The sequence below is a fragment of the Lissotriton vulgaris genome, chromosome 6 (assembly GCF_964263255.1).
Source record: "Lissotriton vulgaris chromosome 6, aLisVul1.2, whole genome shotgun sequence".
In the NCBI taxonomy this organism is placed as follows: domain Eukaryota; kingdom Metazoa; phylum Chordata; class Amphibia; order Caudata; family Salamandridae; genus Lissotriton; species Lissotriton vulgaris.
Window position 1 is genome coordinate 223,272,435 of NC_141694.1, and position 15,398 is coordinate 223,287,832.

Consider the following 15,398-nt stretch of genomic DNA (forward strand, 5'->3'; position numbering starts at 1 on the left):
AGTCTTCTCCAAACTTGATTTAAACAAGGGGTACCATCAGCTAGAATTACATGAAAAATCGCGATACATAACAACGTTCGCCACCCATCTGGGTTTGTTTCAATACAAACGGCTGAGTTTTGGTGTCTCCTCTGCTGCGGAAATATTTCAAGAAATCATTCGTCAGACCATCAGACTCATACCCAATATGCTGAACTACAGTGATGATATATTGGTATATGGGTCAAACACCCAGGAACATGACAAAGCACTAGATCGAGTATGCTATGCTCTCCTGGAAGCCAACCTTACCCTCAATAAAGACAAGTGTGAGTTCCATCAATCCACACTCAAGTTTTTCAGACATGTGTTCTCTGGAGCCGGGATGAAGCCTGACCCAGAGAAAGTGACAGCACTCAATGACACCAAGAGCCCCCAGGATGTGAGTGACATCCGATCCTTTCTAGGCATGGCCAGCTATTGTGCCAGATACATAAAAGAGTATGCCACCATCAGTCACCCACTACGAGCGCTCACCAAGCAAGGACAACCGTTTGTTTGGACCCCTCAGTGTGAGCGGGCCTTTCAGGAGATTAAACAAGCTGTAGAATCAGCGGACAATTTGGCTTATTTTAACCCCAAGAGGAAGACAGAGATAACGGTAGACGCCAGTCCGGTGGGACTGGGCGCAATACTGGCTCAGTATGACAATGACACTGATCAACGACACATCGTGGCCTATGCCAGCTGCAGTCTATCAGACACTGAGAAGGCCTATCCCCAACCCGAAAAAGAAAGCCTTGCAGTTGTGTGGGCCTGCGAACATTTTCATGTGTTTATCTATGGCAAACATTTGACTATGGTGACTGATCATCAGGCACTCGTTACCATCTTTGGAAACCCCAGAGCCAAGATGCCACCTCAAATCGAACGGTGGGGTCTGCGTCTGCAGGAATACACCTACACAATAATACACAAACCGGGGAAGGCAGCGAATCCTGCGGATTACATGTCCCGACACCCTCAAGCATCCCAGGTTTCACCTCCCTCAATCGCGGAGGAGTATACACACTTTGTAGTGGGTGTAGCCCGACCACCGGCGATTCCTCTAGAGGCAATACAGGAAGCCACTGCACAGGACAACATCCTTAAGAAGGTGGCCGTCGACTGCGAACACACTGCTGGAGACATGACAGTGAAGACGAGAAAAATGACCCTCAGGTTCGTCAGGAAATGCAAGCATTCAAGCACATCAGCGAAGAGTTATCTGCCACCTCAGAGGGGCTTCTACTGAGAGATCATCGGATTGTCATCCCGAGGCAGTTACGACAAGGCGTTATCAACTTAGCCCACGAGGGCCACCGTGGAGTGGTCGCGACGAAACGAGCTCCCCAAGAAAGGGTGTGGTTTCCACTGCTGGATCAAATGGTGGGTTATCAAAAAGGAGGGTTGACCCAATTAAGTCACTGGGACCTGGGTAGTATCAGCATTAAGAGGAAAGGGGTCCCAGTTAAGGAGAAGTGTATGAAATCACAAACAATTAATTAAATCAAGTGAACAAAAATGCGTCTATAATGTTTTATTCACATTATAGGATGAACCAACAATTATATTTTCAAACATTGCGGTTGTATCAGTGCCCCTGGGGGTAAGGAGGACATGAAATCGTGAGGGTGGTGTAGGTAGGGGATAGTGACAATAAAAACACGTATATATCCAACGTATACACAAATTCAATAATAAATATATAGCAAAACGGTCATAGTTCAAACCAATAATTCATAATACACATGCCCCATTATCCATGAATTACAGGAGTAGTGGGTAAGGAGAGGCTGTGTCTTAAACCGGGGATTGTGCCGACGTTTCGACCCCTAGTAAGGCAGGAATCAATGGAGTCCTTGCATGAGGGTCTTCATCAGGACGAAAGAAGGGGGGTGGGGCTGGCAACCTGAATAAATCAGTGCTTGCTGGTCATGGTCGGGATGGGTCCGCAGAGGAAGCGATATTTCTTATTAGATTAAATCCGGTATCCCGATGTGATTGGAAAGATAGATCCGGACACTTGGGCACAGGGGACCACTCCACGTATCGAGTGGCGTTACTGATTTCAAAGTGTCCCCGTTTCAATGGATTATGTCCGCGTGAGTCAGGAGTCGTAACCGATGTGTGATTCATCAAGCGTCTATGCGGTAGCCTCGAGGTAAATGCCGAGCTTCCTGAAACGAGTGTGTGGAGCTCACCTTAAAGGACTGTCCTCAGTGTCAATTGGTCAGCCACGGAGATCTGCCTGCTCCTCTCCAAATGACCAAGCTGCCCAGTGGGGTATGGCAAGAACTTGCCATGGACTTTTATGGACCCCTCCAGTCAGGCAAATATGTCCTGGCAATAATGGACGAATACTCGAGGTTTCCAATAGCACAGTTCGTATCCTCCACCAATGCCTCCAGCACGATTGCTGTGCTAGACGAAGTATTCGCTGCGTGGGGTGTCCCCAAGGAACTCAAGACGGACAATGGTCCTCCTTTCAACGGACATGACTTTAGTGAATTCGTGAAGCACCTCAACTTCAGGCATCGCAAAATCACGCCCCTGTGGCCACAGGCCAATGGCACCATTGAAAGATTCATGGCGACTTTGAAAAAGACCTTTCAACAAGCTACCTTGGACAAGAGGGACTTACAGGTGGCTCTCAATGAAGTTTTGAGAGTGTATCGGACTACCCCACATGCCACCACAGGGAAGTGTCCTGCCACGCTCATGTTGGGGCGACCCATCCGAACACGGATCCCGTCATGGAAAGGAGCGCTGCGACCCCTGTCTCCAGCACGTGCCCATCAAGAACTGCTCCTGGCTGATCAAGCTGGTAAGAGTAAGATGAAAGTCTATGCAGACGCTCGGAGGAGAGCCAAATCTCCATCTCTTCATGAAGGAGACTGTGTGGTGGTTAAACAAGATCAACTAAAGAAATCGGACTGTAAGTTCAAAGATGAACCCTTAGTAATCACTCAGCAGAAAGGTACAATGATTACTGCAGAGTCAAAGAAAAGACGGATCACACGAAATGTTTCACATTTCCAAAAGTGCACACCTGCCATGAGAGAGGTTCTTGACAGAACACCAGACCAACGAGAATCAGAGGAAACTGGTCAGGTGGTTGCAATACAGAGACCTGAAAGTCAGACTGAAGTTACGTCTGGAGATCCTGGCGTGGCTCTCCGTCCTAGAAGGAACATTCAAAGGCCCAAGAGGCTGATTGAAGAACTTTAATCAAGTCAGTTATTTATTTTGTTAACAAAGGGGGAGATGTAATGATGTGAGCAGTCTTGTAGCTGGGTGTGGGTGGAGCTGAGGGGTTGGGGGAAGAGGAGGAGCTATGACAGGAAAGGGGCAGTTAGAGTAGGTCAGGGACGAGTGAGGAGTACAAGAATAAAGCTCCTTGAAATACAAAGTAAGTGTCTGTCTTCAATGCATGCAAGACACTACAGAGCCTGCCTTGCATCATTGACACAACGACATGCTCAGTGCTTACGTGATTGAACTGGCTGAGATCCAGAACAATAACAAACCTAAACTGATTGCAAAATGGAATCTGATTAGCTAAGCTGTAAAGAGGACTGCATCACTGAGGACTGCTGGCTGTGCTTCCAGCCTACTCTCCGGCTCCTCTCTCCCTCCCTTCCTTTGTGCTTGTTCATCACTATGTGTTCTTGGGTCTTCACATTATTCCATCACTGGCAGTCACTAGATCAATGATGCTGATTTAAATAACATAACATATGTATTTGGCGCTTATTCACCCAGAAGGGTATCTTGATACTGAATAACAGAAGTTTATTGTAACCCAGTGGTACTCATTTTATTGACCTCAGATGAATGAAAGGCTGAGTGGATCAGCCGGGTTTGAACCTGTGGCCATGAGATCAAATACAGGTCCTTACAGTGGATGCATTAGTCCACTGAGCCACCAGACAAAGCCAAAATTAGGTGCATTGTAATTGTAATTATAATTGCATAGCACTTACTGCCCCTGACGAGGCATCAAAGCACTTTTTTCGATGAGCATCACGCTACTCTGGAACCCACAAAAGATTAGTGGTGAAATAATATAGTGAAATATGAAATTTATTTGAGCGGTGGATATGTTAGTCCATTATTTGCATTGAAAAGGATAGCGGAGGGACAAAAGGAGGAACGGTTTGCATTTATATAGCGCGTTCTACCCCTGATGAGGTGTTGAAGCGCTTTTCTGCAAGAATTTGATTAATTTGTAAAAAAAGAAGTGTCAGGGCTCTCCTCAAGAGGCAGCTTGCACCAGCCAATTTCTCTTGTTAGCGCCACCTAAAACAGAACCAACTACTAACCATGAAAGAGGGAAGAGGATGTGGAGTTAAGGCCAGAGCTGCAGGATTCAATGCTGGGAGACCAGGTTCGATTGTCAGCATAGGCTCAAAATCCTGTGATTCTGGGCAAATCTCTGAATTTCCCCATGCCAATAAAAACAAATGTGACCTTTTGCAATGTAACTGATGCTCATATATCATCTTCAGTCACACTTGCGTTACATAAAACTGCAAAAAAACACGTCTGGCACGTGATAGTGATCCGCACGTTCAACTCATGCCTTGCAGTGCCGATTTTGTATACACCTTGGCTAGGCAGTCTCTTCTGCTCTCAATCATATTCCCAAAGCCAGCCAAAAACTACCGAAATCTAACTCAAAAGCGTCACCCCAAGGATGGAGGGAATACAGCGTTGTGATGCAGACATTAATGTAGCTTGTTGGCTGAACCAGCACAGGGCAGTGGTGCAGAAAGGGCTGCCCTTCTCCTGCTGACCGCCTCACCAGTGTGAGTCTGACAGTGGAGCTGTGCTCCCCTTCTACTGCACATGTGTGATCTTGTCAAGGCAGGTGCGAAGCAGAAATGGAGCGGGTCTAGGAAATTACTCTTCGGATTAAGTTTAAACATTGAGAAAACGTGTGAATCACAGCAGCACTTGCTGCAGTTGGGGACGATGAAATGTTACGGCCAGAGCTGCTGACTTCGGAACTGGAAGTCTGAAAAGCGCTGGGGCTTAGGATTAAGTGCCGGTGCTGAGCACCGGAAAGCACCGGCTCAAATTAAGCACTGCAAGGGTGGCGTACATAGGAGGCAGCGCCAAATTATGACCAGGTAAATCCTGGTCTTAAGTTACCGAAAGTAGGAGAAATGCATTATATCTCCTCGTTTTTGCTTTTTCCATGTGTGCTGCCTTGTGAAACACACATGCAAAAAGAAAAATGCTATGGTTTGTTTATATACAGGTAGGTCACCCCTTCCTGCACATGAACAAACCTTTAAACAAAATGCCATTTTGTCACATTCATGTGTGTTGCATGTAGCAGCACACGTGACAGTGACATAATAGCACTTTAGGATTGTTTATGTGGAGGAAGGGACACCTTCCTACACATAAATCCTCCCCTGCACACAGACACCCTTGCACTATGGTGCAAGGGTGCCTCGATTGGCACCTTAGTTGAGCAACTTAGCGCCATCGCAGGAGGAAACGCTAGGCTGCACCACATGCTTGCTAATGAGGTGCAGCCTTGCTTTTCAGAAATGGCGGAGAGGAAGGTAGTCTAACAACAGTTCGCACTATGTAGGAGTGGTGGGGTGTGTCCAGTTGTTTAAGTGGAGGGTGGGCGGTGGTTGCAGTGTGGGTGCAATGTCTGAGTCAGCTGGGCCAGGGGAGTCCATTGATTTTAATGCAGTTTTGCTGAAAGTACATGTAATACCCCAGAGTACAATGAAGGAATAGATGCCCCGGCTAAGTGTGCATCATTGGCATAATCTCATACAAAATTATTCTGCGTAACATGTGAGCAGTTTAGAAATCAAACCATAAGATGTGGTACATCCATCATATTTAAGATGGTTGGTAATTACACATTGAATCAATCATTCACTTTCAATACCTGTTAAGAGACTGTTCCAAGTAGTATGCAACTGAGGTCTAGGATTGTCCGTCTGCCTTGTGTCATTGAATGATGTGATCATTGTGCAGTGTTAAGGACAAGATTTGATAGTGCCTTATGAGACCTGACTGTATGAGAATGAATTTGTTTCCTCACAAATGATTCATTGAGGCATGAACATGAGGCCTAAAAAGCTGTCAACAAAAAGTGTTTCCACAGACGATCATTGTGTAAACACTATGTACAAGTCAGGATTTGAGTAAAAATGTGATGTATTTTTGAGTTAACAATGCACCCAATACTCCGGATATTGGTTTCCAGGTAGGGGGTATGTATCATACATCATCAGCCCATGTGTAGGTCACCCTTCTAGTACTACATGGCATGGTGCATGTCAGTCAACATACGTAGTGGCAATTATTAGATGTGGCATCGATGTTGCACCACAGAGCACATCTCTGCTTCTTACAAAGGCAGTAGCAATACCAGTGCAAAACTCTGTAAAGGTGTAAAATGGACGTACATGTATGACAAGAGGTTTACAAAATTCAAATTGCTAATCAACATGCTGTGGCACTGTCTGATCAAAGTATTTTTCAGCTCATGAATCACATACCTACATGTATGTCACCTGGTTAGCCACAAAACATACATTTTGTGAAAACTGAACTGAGACTATGATGTATGTTTACTGGTTTGTCGTGGCTCTGAGTGTTGTTATCAATTGTTTTCATTACAATCTAAGATTTTCATTGAATCATGAGGTTTAACTGGTAGCACAGTATGTGATGCATTACCTATGCAGTGTGGTGTTGCTGTGTGTGGTCCACACAGTGATCAGATGGATGGCCTAAGTGCTAGAGTCAGCATCTCAATTAAATGTGTGCATGCATTGTCTATCTACATTTGTAAGTTATGTTTACATTGACTAACACATTTGTACTTCTTTTCCAAAAGATACCATGACTGCTGAGAAGGAACGCAATTTTCGGATTAGGAAAACAAGGTACTGACACATCTGTGAGGTGGCAAAGGGCTTCCGCTTGATGTCTCGCCTATATGAGAAGCAAAAGGCAGGCAAAACATAGATTGAAAATGTACCAGACAAAAAAATCCAAATGGAAATGGAAAGCCGTCCTTCAAGGACAAGGGCAATGGAGGCGTTGATGCTTCACAGGCTGGACCGTCTCAGGCACCAACACCAGCCCCAGGCCCCGGACCAGCTGCACCCTTAAGTGCTGGACAGTCATGCATCCAGGGGATGTCCACACAAAATGTGATTGAAGCTGAAAATATGTGGCCTAGAACTTCAGTTGACTACAATGTTGCAGTAGATGGACTACCTGCAGCAGTGTGTGGACACTTTCATGGCACAATTGTAGTGGCCATTTTGTATATCTGTCTATTGGTTCTGTTACTATCATATCATCATATTTAGGCTTAGTCATAGTGTAGGTGTAGTGTAGTTATATTAGTTAGTGTTAGGTAGGGTAGTTCGTTTTTTAACATGTACATAGGTTTGAATTTTAATAAGATTGTCTTTTTTCTATACTTCGGGGTGGGTGGGTGATGTACTGTTTTAATACTTTTTCATAGTAACAAATATATATATATATATATATATATATATATATATATATATATATTATGTGTCTTACTACTTTTTATCTTAGTTTATGTATAAAATAAGTATGTGTATGATCATTGTGCATTGATGTGTTAAGGGGGGGTGGGGGCTGATCTTCTAGTTGTCTAACGTGATACATGTTTAGCTTAGGATAAGTTATGTAGGTTAGTCATAGTTAGGATTGATAAGTTTTTAGATAGAGGTTTGGCTTTTAAGATTAGTTAGGATAAGTTATTTAATTAGATTCATAGAAACTTTTATTACATTTTTTATTTTTAATACATGTTAGAAGTTTTCAAAGTTTGATCTTGTTACTTGATGGTCAGCATTTCATTATTTTAATGTTTGAGTCATTAGGCTCATGGAATGTAATCTGGTTTTTGTGTTTGAGTGATCAGGCATAGCAAAATGTAGCATGTAGAACCTTCATGTTAATGTGTTTTGGACATGGTATGTTTAACACTTGACAGTTTTGTGTAGACACTCTTGTGGCTTGACATACATATGACTATGGTTTTTCAAATGGCTATGCAGAAAACACTTGTATGTCTATGTAACAAGACTCTGTGTCAACTGCCTTTGGGTACATAGGTGTTGTTTCTTATACAGATGGACAGGACGTACACTCTACACATTGTCACTGTAGGTGTTGTTTGAGCTATTTCATGTTCCTGGACAACTAGTTGTTGTGTTACAAGTAGGAAATTCATACCATTGCCCACCACAGTGTCTGCACACAGGACAGATTGAGTGGCATTGCTGGTGTTTGAAGTACACAGGTACAACTTTGCACACATCTTGGTTACTGGTATGACTATTTTCACTTGTTTTGGACATGTTGATGAGTTTTCACAGCATCTTTTATGTTTTTATATTGCAATATTTGTACATGGATTGCAATATTAACATTGTAATACTCACCAGACACAGATTGAGTCCTTACCTACTCTTTCACGGGTGCTCAGATTTATTTATACAACACAATTATAATGACATGGGGAAATTGGTCAAACATAACACAAGGGGACATTGCTCTTGTGTAACAGCGAGTAGGGGAAGACAGGGATCAATTGTGATCCAGTAGGGCTTTGATTACCATTCAAAGAGAAGAGAATGGAAGGTCCGGCCACTGTCGTAGCCCCAGATATGTAGACAACAAAATAGATGACTGGGCTGTTCCTAGAGGAAGAAAGAGGGAAAGGAAAATGTCACTAGGGTAGGGGCTAGTGCTCAATGGAGGACCACCCCTGGGTATCCAATTTGTTGGATAAAATGGCCTCACACACCCTTGCGAGTGTCATGCTTCATCATCGGCAATGCTCCTTGTTGGGCAGGTGGTGCAATGCCCAACGGGCTCACCTCAAAAAGGGGATCTTTATCTGAGATCTTTCAACCAACTGCCTATCGGTGAAGTGGGGGTGAGGGGCCAAGACAGAGTAGATAGTGTGGGTGAGGATAAAATGTGGCACAAGGTACCCGAAAACAGTTTTATTCTGGTGGTCCTCTGCCACAAGTAAAATCAAGGATAGCCGGTACTCGTGGGAACTGTGGTTTCCCAGAGTGAACGAAGGCTAAAGTGCAAATGGTGTGGTCAACATGTTTCTCGCTTCTAGTGCATTGACTGCGATTCTTCAGGACCTAGTGGAAAACTACAATCTACAAAACAAGACCTAATCATTAGTATTTGTTTAAATACAGCACATACGTTGTACTACCTGTATGACACTGCTCTTGCCTAGAAAGGGGAGACAAAGGAAAACATTACCACAGGTAAGTAACAACATGTGACCCTGTAGTGACCGTGAACACACTGTGAAAAAGTGACATACTAGTGAAGATAGTGACTAGTATGTGATTAAAAACAAGTTAAAAACTGGTAGCAGCAGTATCCATTTGAACTATATCGCACACCCATGGAATAGGTAGTAATGTTACTCACCTAAGGGTTAGAGTTATGGGGTGTCAACAGTACCCGGTGGGTCTGACATCAAGGGAGAAGCCATGAGGTATGGGGCTGAGGAGGGAAACCAGTATGTAGGATTGGTACAGTTTAAGAGGAGCGTTGAATGTGTGCCCTAATATAAATGCCTGCGTTGATAGCTATACGGTAGACCGGGTTAGACCTGGTACGGGTTGTTAGTGTCCAGTCCCCAATGCGGAATGAAATAGGATGTTAAAACAAGAGCCATCGCGTGTGGGTTAGCTCAAGTCTGTGCAGCCCTTAAGAGATCCATATGGTTCAATTCGTAAGCAAAATTGAGGTCAGAACTGTGGATCAGCGGTACCCATTTGTCCATTTGTAGGAGCCCCTCAGTGCGTGTGCTCTGTCTTCGAGATTAAAAGCCATACGATAGAGCCTCAGTTAAATGAAATGCATAAGGAGCGCTAAATGATAGTGAATAACACACCTCTGCCCCGCCAGTCATGACCCGTTAATTACCAGTGGACGGGGAACGGGGCGTGTGATTGGGCAAGTATATCAAACTCACTAAGCAGCAGTGCAGAGGCGCTCCCGGTGAAGTTTCGTAGAGTAGCTCCAAATTGTGGTACACCACAGCGCGGCAGATAGTTGTAGTCAAAATGAGTTCTTGACCCCAGTCGCTGTGAAAACGGTACCCTGAGGATCTAATGCCTGTAACTCTCAGGGCCAGAGAAGCTTTGTTAAAAGAGACTGCGTTAAGGAAATAGACCCGTGTGGGGAACCATAGCTGCGCGGCAAAGGTATTGGTCATAACGGGTTTGAGATCCCTGTTGATGCAAAGCGGTACACTTACTTTCTACTGCCTGTGTCAGGGCCAGTTAAGCCTACCCATCTCACCGGGTCTGGATAGTGGAGAGCCGGTCGTGTGCCTCCTCGTTAAGTAGCAGCCCGGGTGTGTTCCAAAGGTCCCAAACAGGAAGTAGAACCCGCCCAAAGGTCATGTGATTTTACTAGTTGTTCGGGCGGCCATGATGGAATGGTGGGTAGTGAATGAAAGGTGAAAGAACATGTGCATTACTACCTTAATTCATGGTCAGAGTAGTATACACATAATGCCCCCTTTACCCTCCAGGTTGATGTACACACCCAGGGAGTCCCCATGAGATACTCCTATGTACGTTCGGCACCAACTGTTACTGTGGCCTTCCGAGACCCGGCGCACATTTAATTGAGCCAACCAACGTCATAATGGCTGTATTTCACAGACCCTGACACCATGGTCTCTCAATCACTAATGAGAACCATATACGAGTGTGGACAGTAACTTTGCATCCCCGTGACATCACTTGCCTAACCCCACAGATCTAAGCCAGACTAGGAGACCAACTTAACCACTTAAGGCCATTCGCTTCTCTCTTTTATTTGAGCAACACCGCCATATAGCGATTTAACCAAGGCCATGTTCTTTCACCTTTCATTCACTACCCACCATTCCATCATGGCCGCCCGAACAACTAGTAAAATCACATGACCTTTGGGCGGGTTCTACTTCCTGTCAAGAACTAATTTTGACTACAACTATCTGCCGCGCGGTGGTGTACCACAATTTGGAGCTACTTTACTTTACGAATCTTCACCGGGAGCGCCTCTGCACCGCTGCTTAGTGAGTTTGATATACTTGCCCAATCACACGCCCTGTTCCCCGTCCACTGGTAATTAACGGGTCATGACTGGCGGGGCAGAGGTGTGTTATACACTATCATTTAGCGCTCCTTATGCATTTTATGCTCCTTATGCATTTCATGGAGCCATACGAGGCTCTATCGTATGGCTTTTAATCTCGAAGACAGAGCGCACGCACCGAGGGGCTCCTACAACTGGACAAATGGGTACCGCTGATCCACAGTTCTGACCTCAATTTTGCCTACGAATTGAACCATATGGATCTCTTAAGGGCTGCACAGACTTGAGCTAACCCACACGCGATGGCTCTTGTTTTAACATCCTATTTCATTCCACATTGGGGACTGGACACTAACGACCCGTACCAGGTCTAACCCGGTCCACCGTATAGCTATCAACGCAGGCATTTATATTAGGGCACGTATTCAACGCTTCTCTTAAACTGTACCAATCCTACATACTGGTTTCCCTCCTCAGCCCCATACCTCATGGCTTCTCCCTTGATGTCAGACCCACCGGGTACTGTTGACACCCCATAACTCTAACCCTTAGGTAAGTAACATTACTACCTATTCCATGGGTGTGCGATATAGTTCTAATGGATACTGCTGCTACCAGTTTTGAACTTGTTTTTAATCACATACTAGTCACTATCTTCACTAGTATGTCACTTTTTCACAGTGAGTTCACGGTCACTACAGGGTCACATGTTGTTACTTACCTGTGGTAATATTCTCCTTTGACTCCCCTTTCTAGGCAAGAGCAGTGTCATACAGGTAGTACAACTTATGTGCTGTATTTAAACAGATACTAATGATTAGGTCTTGTTTTGTAGATTGTAGTTTTCCACTAGGTCCTGAAGAATCGCAGTCAATGCACTAGAAGCGAGAAACATGTTGACCACACCATTTGCACTTTAGCCTTGGTTCACTCTGGTAAACCACAGTTCCCACGAGTACCGGCTATCCTTGATTTTACTAGTGGCAGAGGACCACCAGAATAAAACTGTTTTCCGGTACCTTGTGCCACATTTTATCCTCACCCACACTATCTACTCTGTCCTGGCCCCTCACCCCCACTTCACCGATAGGCAGTTGGATAAAAGATCTCCGATAAAGAGCCTCTCTTTGAGGTGAGCCAGTTGGGCATTGCACCGCCTGCCCAACGAGGAGCATTGCCGATGATGAAGCATGACACTCGCAAGGGTGTGGGTGGCCATTATATCCAACAAATTGGATACCCAGGGGTGGTCCTCCATTGAGCATTAGCCCCTTACCCTAGTGACCTTTTCCTTTCCCTCTTTCTTCCTCTAGGAACAGCCCAGTCATCTCTTTTGTTGTTGACATTGCACTTGTCACACAGGTTGATATGCTGCACTCATGTATACATGGGTGTGAGGAGTGAAAAAAAGAAGTTATCAAAAGTTTTTTGTGAGGTAGACATTGTTATTGGCACAATGTTTTGAACTTCACAAATGGGGACAAACATGATGGAGAGGCACAGGTGTAATCTGTATGGAGAGGAGATTGTCTCTTGGTGATAAGTGGCAACACTGGAGATACAGTTCACTTTGTAAACAACACCTGTGACAATGTGTGATGTCAGTATCCTGTCTTGCACATAAATTGGGTTGCAGTTAAGTCGTCAGAAGATTCTGCTTGTTGTTCAGTGGGATCGATATTTGCAGGCTGTCTGTGAGGAGTATGTCAAACAGCAGGGGCAGAAGAGGTTTGAGGTACAGTATTTCCCTGTGACAAGATGTTGGGCATTAGCACATTGATCAATATTTGCTGGTTTTTGATGACAGCCAATACATCTTTGTGATAGCCAGACATTGTTGCGAGGTAAGTGTCCTGCTTTTGCTGCATGTCACGTAGGATTTCATAAATATTTTCAAAATGTTTTGCCACCTTCCTGCTGCCACTTTGTGTTGGCATTTGTTAATGCCTCAGACTCATTACACCAGATATGTTAGCTAACGAGTGTACATGGCCAGGGGTGGGATTGGTAACGGTTTGGTACTGATCCAGGTTGACAGGTTCAGAGTTCAGGCTCTTGAGTATGGCCTGCAGTGTACCACCCACACTGCCCACAGCCACATGCACCTCCCTGGGAAGGCCACGCTGTAGTCCAACAGCTGTTCTTTGGAACTGTAGCTGCGTATCCTCAAAGTCAGTGGGTGGATGTGTTGTGACCGATGCAGTGTTGGAACTTGTTTGTATTTCTTCAAGAGCAGCAACAACATTGTCGTCACTCTGTGGAGGCAGAGAAGGTGACTGTATGGTATACAGTATGCCATAAATAGTGTCACCATATCTTGCAAATCATGTGTGCCATCCACATGTTTTGAGATAGTCGGTGCATCTGCTGTAAAAAGATGGAAATGTGCTACTAGTGCTTGCATGTTTCATCTTTGAAATGTTTTAACCAAAGCATCACATGTGTTTTTTCAAAGATGATCTCTGTATTACAGTCAAACAATCTATGTTGTGATGCAGTCCGAGGATCAAATGTAAATGTAAATGTGTGGGTGTACTTGTAAAGCGCACTGTGACTCCAAGGAGTATCCTGGCACTGAAGACCGCTGGGGAACCCGTCCTGGTTTTCCCTGTGAGATGGTCCCTTTCTGGGTATCTCGAAGGTGAAACCAGGCATCCCCGGTGTCTGTGGGGGGTCGTTGTAGAGATGAGGCAAGCTTAATGCCCAGAGTTGCCGAGTGTGTTCCCTGGTTAGAGTAGGAACCCTGGTCCCGGGCCGTTCTCTGCCTACGGGTCTGCCGCCTCTAACCAGTGAGCCACACCACTCCACTTATAACCCCTTGCATCATCATTGCACCACTTATTGTTACACCAGTGGTGCAGTGTAGTGTTATTTATTTGTCATGACCCGTGGAGATACATTGCCTTACTAGTCTTTATCTTGATGCTATGTACACAACACTGTGAAGGCTCTTTTAAATTAGTCGGTGATTGCAGTGTGTTGTCCTCCTTTGCAGCACCCCATACAGCAATCCTTCTGTATTTTAGCATGCAACATATTTACGACATTATGGTGCATGAAACAATTTTATGCTGCACAGGCACTGAGGCTTTTCTTTTATGGGCACCTTGTACCACCAGTGCATCAATTTTCATCATGTTAACAGTGACTCACAGACAGACCAATTGGCTTGTTGAAAACCCCCAGAGTGGAAGTGGTGTGACGCAGTGGCCAGGGTGCCTGACTCTGGGCCACAGGGTTCACAGTTCGATCCCCAGCACCAGTGGCAGGTTAGCCCAGCACCATGTGACCCCGGGCAATAGCTTGCTTAATCTTACCGAGGGCCCCCAGTGCTAGGACGCCTTTCTGGAGGTATCTGTGTGCTTTACAAATACTGGTATTAGTGTATGTAGGCACGTTGCCAAAGCAGGCACCCTCACACAATGATGCTGGGATGCCAGCCTGGTGGGTAGAATGTCCCCAACAGATTAAATGTCCCCAACAGATTGTTCATGTGCACAAAGGTGCCCTTTCGTGCACATGAACAATCTGTTGGGGTGAAATAATCTTCTGATGCATGCTGTGGAATGCATTAGGCATTTGCTTGGCAGAAATTTGCTGGGCACATAGCTTGTTCCTCCTAACTAGCCCAGCCATAGGGTGGCATAGCACTCAGATGCATTTTATGATTCATGATTGCTCATTCATATTTACATGCATCAGTTGACATGGGTGTTGCATAAACATACCCGCAGCAACACACGTCACACTACTGACACTCTGAGTGAGAGTGGGTATATGAGGCATTCTTTGGGCTGTGAGGGGTTCTATGAATGTCATTTGAGATGCCATCAGTGATGTCATTTACCATGTCATGAGTGAGGTAATATGTGAGGTCATAAGCAGTGCATTGCAGGAGCCAAAGTCATACTTAGCTCAGGTAACGATAACTGCTGAATTTCCATTGTTTTGCACAAGTGAAATCTGAGGTTACTATAACCATATGTTTTTTCAGGTAATTTCGATGTTTTTTAAAATTCTATTTCCTGCTGAAAATGCAGCTCCTAGAGTGCAAGACCAATGCTTTCATCTCTTTCCCAGCCATCATGACAGAAGGGTAGGGAAAGGTGTGAAAACTCCACTTTCCGCAAGCTGGAGCAATTTAATAGCAGGGAGTCCCCAGGGCCATATATGGCTTCAGGAGGGGGGCGCCTCCTTTGTTTTAAACAAGCTAGCTCTCGGAAGGTGGT